The sequence below is a fragment of the Vitis riparia genome, chromosome 12 (assembly GCF_004353265.1).
Source record: "Vitis riparia cultivar Riparia Gloire de Montpellier isolate 1030 chromosome 12, EGFV_Vit.rip_1.0, whole genome shotgun sequence".
NCBI classification, from domain to species: domain Eukaryota; kingdom Viridiplantae; phylum Streptophyta; class Magnoliopsida; order Vitales; family Vitaceae; genus Vitis; species Vitis riparia.
In genome coordinates this window covers 21,928,318-21,934,317 of record NC_048442.1, presented here as the reverse complement: position 1 = coordinate 21,934,317, position 6,000 = coordinate 21,928,318, and positions in this window count along the sequence as shown.

The following is a 6,000-nucleotide window of genomic DNA, read 5'->3' as shown; positions in this document are numbered from 1 at the left end:
TAAATTTGTCACTCCATCTTTCTCCTTTTCATTTTTTCAAACGAGTACATAACCGCACCTTTAAAATGTGATTATATTTGATATTTTCTTTAAAGCATTATAAATAATTTTTCAAAGTTTTAAAGGCAAAAGATGACGTTTTATCATTTTTTTTTCTTCAAAAGTTTTGCAATGTTTGGTTTCCCGAAAGTATTAAGAAAAAAAAAAAACGAAAATTGGTTTTCTTTATGTTTTATTTTACCGTAAAAAAAATATATAATTAAAATTAATTAAAATTTTATGTATTTTAAATTATTTAACATTTATATAATAAAAAAAATAAGTTAAATGAGTTTGAAAAAAATATATAAAATAATTTTTTAAATTTAAATCAATTTTTTTATTTTCATTTACTCTTTTTTTTCCTTTTATATTTTACTTTTATTTTCTTTTTCTTATTTTTTTCCTTGAATTTTTTGAGAGTCAAACATACCCTTTATGTTTTAGGTTTTCAAGAGTACTGTCAAACAAATATTAACACCTTATTTGGTAACTATTTTTTAAAATTGTTCTTTAATATTTTATAAAACAAAAATCTTTTTGGAACCTAAAATAATTTTAACATGTTTTTTTAATAATTTTTATGTTTAAAGTTTTATTTTTAATCATTATACATGTTTGTTTAAAACAAGTGAAAATAACTAAAAATAACTAAAAGATGTGTAAAAAATAGATTTTTGATTGTCAAATATGTTTTTCAATTTTTTTTTCTAAGAAATAAAAAATTATTCTCGAAAACAATGGTAAAACAAACCCTAAACCATTGAGCCTGACTCAAAACTTACACGACATTGAATTTAACCAATTTCGTTGGCCCAATTGGAGACTATTATTCTTTTGTAGGCCAGCCTGACAACCCAGCCCTTGGAGCTGGTCCTAAAGCCCAGCTTGACCCAACCCTTGACAAGTCATGTAAATCATAAAATAATTAGAGAATTTTGATTTTTGAAACATCTTTCAATCTCGTTCGAGATGGTCTAACCAACTAATCACTAAGTTATCAAAGGTAAGAGTCGTATCCCACTAAGAATACATGTATCACTATCCAACCTAACTTTTGATTCCCTTTTCATATCATGATTCATTTCCATTTTCATTCTATTTCAAATCTTATTTTCATAAACAAAACCCACCATTAGAGTTTGTTTGCTTGCTACTCCAAAACAAAAATTGAGAACAAAAAAATAAAATAAAATAAAAAATGAAAGCATGTTTAGTGATGAGTTAAAAAAAAATCTTAAAAATAAAAATTAAATAAAGTGTTTTCTCATAATATATTTTAATTGTTCTTACTTGTTTTCTAAGAATTATTTTTAAAAATAATAATATAAATACAAAGAATAATTTTTTTTAAATACTATTCATAAAAATTATTATTTTTAATATTTAAAAAGAAATAAAACAAGTTAAGAATATTTAAAGTTTCAAACAAAATTTTATTCTGCATGATATTCAAAAAAATAATTAAAAACTTATAATTATTTTCAAAAACATTTTCCAAACATAACCTTAATTTTCTTTTTTCACTCACCCCCAAAGTATATAAAATACATAGTAACAATTGTTATTAAAAAAATTAGCTCTCTTTTCTTTTTAGAACTATCAACCAACCAATATTTGTGTGTGTGAGTTCCTACATATATTTGGTTATGATTTATTTAAAAATGAATATACCATCTTTCAATAACTACAATAAATATATATATATATATATAAAATACAAATTTTAATAATATATTATTTTTATATTTGATATATCAAATTAAATAATAAAGATAAATATAAATGTATTTTGAAAAAATCCAATTTTTAAGCTCATTTATCTCCATTTTCACACTTAATCTTTACCGTTCATTTAAAAACAAACCCTAAAACTCGTATCTTCCTATCACCAACCACATCTCCCTTTTTTCTCTCATCTTTCTTTCCCTTTCTCTTCTTTTCTTTCTTTCTCTCTCTCTCACCATACCCACGGCTATTGTGACCACCAACCACCTCTTGCCAACAACAACTCCTATTGTTAGTCACTGGCGTCTCATTCCCACCACCTCACTATCTCTCTCATGAAAAAAAAAGACATGTTGTGAATCGATTCATTGGAATAGATGAGGTTTAACAATCTCACTCTTAAAAGTCAAAAAGCTAGTAGCAAAAGCATATTCCAAACATTATATTATTCATAGATAATGGATTTCAAGGATTTTCAAGTTGATGGATTTCAACAAAATTCAAGATAGAAATTGAACTTTGTAATAAACTTTATATTAAAATAATACTTTGATTATAGAGAGTTTGAATCTTGAATTGATACAAAACTTTGATTACAATGAAATATTTTGAATACAAGAGAAGAGTTTGAAAAAGAGAAATATGATTTTTTTAAAAGGATCTAAGAAATTATCCACCAACTTGAACCCTAAGGGTAGCTCAATTGGTCCTGCCTTGAGTTTGCTTCCCGATGATCACTAGTTCGAGTTCCTTCAAGGTCGTTGAGGCTTACTCTCGTTAAGCCCACGATTATAAATAAAAAATAAAAAAAATTCCACCAACAACTCTTGAAATTCACCCACAATGCTATAAATGAATGGAATTTGCTCTTCCTAATATTGTTACGGTTAATTGGATATATATATATATATATAATTATTCTTTTAAAGAACAAATTTTTTAGTTTTTTAAAATTATTTTGAATAATATATAAAAAATAAAATTAGCACAGAGGAAAGATTTAATTGATCGGGAGAATTGTGTTTTGGGTTTAGTTGGGCTCAAAAATTAACATTTGGTTCATATAACTTCCATAATTGATGGAAATGATATAAAATGTTAAAAGACCGGTATATCCTTTAAATTTCTATATATTACCTTTTAAGGATATAAAATAGTGATGGATTAAAATACTCAATGACATTTGCTTTTTTGTCTTTATTGCACCACTATTCATGCAACCATAATAATTATATTCTAACAATTTGGATTTTTCATTATTTAAAATTTTTTTTATAAATAATTGAAAATCAACATTATTTTCTATTTTAAATTATAAATAAAAAAAATTATGTTTAAAAACTATTTTTAAAAAATACATTCTAAAAAAATGGTAATATGATTTATATTTTTTATATTTTCTTTTTGAAAAGACACTTAATTAAAAAATGAAAACTATTTTTAAAAATAAAAATTGAAAACCTTGTTTAGTACTTTGTTTTATATGAAAATAATAAAAAGAATTAAATTTCATTAATTGATTATCCATTTTTATTTTTTTCCATTAGTTATTTTAATAATAAAAAAAATATAGTATGTTTACAATTAAACAAAGAAATTGATCAATTATGTGTTTTTTGTTGGACTATCTTTTACATGAAAAATAATTAAATAACTAAATTATATATATTTATTACTCTTTTTAATTTTACTTTCTTTGTTTATTTTTTGTCTAATAGAAAATTTTAATATATCCATAATTAACAAAGTAATAAATCAATTGTGCACATTTAATCTATTAAAATAAATTACTTTCTAATTTAAATAAATAAAATGAAATAAATAAATAAATTTGGGGTTATTTCTATTTTTTAACATATCTTATATCAATATTTTTTATGGTTAAATAAATTTTTTATTTTTTTTCTTTAATTCCAAAAATAAAATGAAATAAATAAATAAATTTGGTATTTTCTAACTGATATTATATTCATATTTCTTATGGTTAAATAAATTTTTTATTCTTTTTTATTTATTTCCAAAAATAAAAGGAAATAAATAAATAAACTCGGTTTAAATAATAGTTTTTAAGTAATTTATTTGTCTTATTTTTAATTACATTTTACATTGAAAATAAAATAAAATAACATTTTATTTGTTTTACTTATATTAAATGTCAAACTATTGGAAACATAATTTACACACTCATGTGGATATAATTTTCTTATTTATATATATATATATATAAAATTTATATCATTATACAAGGTTATTACACTAATTGTACAAGGGGTGTACAAAATTGTATATTTTGAACAACTTTTTTTTTTCTTGTCATCTAAGAATTATACTTTATTTCATATACTTTATTTAATATACTTTATTTAATTCGCATATAACAATTTAAATACTTACCTTAATAATGATGTTTAGGGAAAAAAAAAATTTATGTTTTATATCATTTTTTAAATCAAACCATTGGAAATATGGTTCACACATCATATGTGGCACAAAATGTATGCATATGGATGAAATTTGCACCATTGTATAAGGGTATTATACTAACTGTACAAGGTAAATGTTCAATTAGACAAGACAAATGTTCTAACTATATAAAGCAAATGTTCTAACTATACAAGGGGTATACAAGGCTATCATTTGTGAAAGATTTTAATTAATTTTGGATAACATTTTTTTTTGTCTTGTCATATAAGGATTGCACACTCTTAAGGTACATATTCCTCTATTACGCACTCATTTTATGCATTTTATTTAACTCGCACTTGATAATTCAAATACTTATCACAGTAATGATGTTTGAGAGAAAATTTGTTTTTCCATCTTCTACTATTTATTGAAACAAACCAATGAAAACACTGTTAACCTACTTATGGTTACACATTGAGTAGGGATATATGAAATTTGAGTCACTATACAAGGTATTTACACTATGTGTACATGACAAATATATTAATTGTATAAGAGTGTACAAGATTATTATTTGTGAAGAATTTAAAGTAATTCTGAAAAACTTGTTTGTTTATTTCCCCTAACCGATGATAAATGACATTCCTTACACATACTAGTTAAGCATACATTTATCTCATACATTTTATCTAACTTGTGTATGGTTATTTGAATAGGTGCCTCATTTATGATGATTGTAAAACAAAATTATACCAAAAAAAAAAAATTCTTTTTTAAAACCAAACCAATGCAAACATGGTTAACCGACATATTGTCAGATATTCATGATGATGTATGAAATTTGAATTATTGTACAAGGGTATTACACTAATTGTACAAGACAAATTTACTAATTATACAAGGGTGTACAAGACTATTTTTTGTTAAAGATTTCAAGTGATTTTGAAAAGCTTTCCCATTTTTTTCCACTCAAAGATTTTTTTCCCCACTCAAATTCTCTCACTCAAGAATTGTTTCAAATTTTATCATCAAAATTTTGTAATTGTATATTTTGTTTTTATAGTTTTAGCAATGTTCTTTCTTTCCACTATATATATATATAGGTGAAATTTTATCCAAATGAATCTATATTTAAAATTATAATCATATTTATCAATTTTTTTTTTTACTAAGATTATCTTTAATTCTTTAAAAATGATTTTTTTTTTTTTTTGTAAACATGTTCTATTACATTTCAAGTAAAAAATTAGATAAGTTTGAAAGTCAATAAAAAAAAATTAAATACCACTTTCAATAATTTTTAGATAAAATTTTATATAATATATTTATTTGAAATTTAATTTCTAAAGTTTAACTAAAAAATTGTATTGACAATTTTCTTATTATGAGTCAAAATATTTTGCATTAGTCTATCTAGATAAGAAAAATTATTAATATAATATTAGAACTTTGTATTTTAGTTATTTTTTTCAATAAATTTATCTTTTAAAATAAAAACATTAAAAATTAAAAAGTCAATATATATATAAAATAAAGTGAAGTGATAGTCAATTTAAAAATTTTTTAAAATATATTTAATGTAGAAAATATAAAAAATAATTAAAAATAAGATAAAAATATAAATAAAAGGGTAATATAAATTTAAAATAAAAAATAAAAATTAAACTAAAAGATAAATACAAAAAGATAAAAAATATTTGGATGAAAAATCTCAAAATTTTAATCATTATTTATAATAAGAACAAAAAAATTCAATATCTTTAAAAATGAAAAACAAAAAAATATTATTGCTTTTTCTTTGACATAAAATAGAAATATAGATCGAAA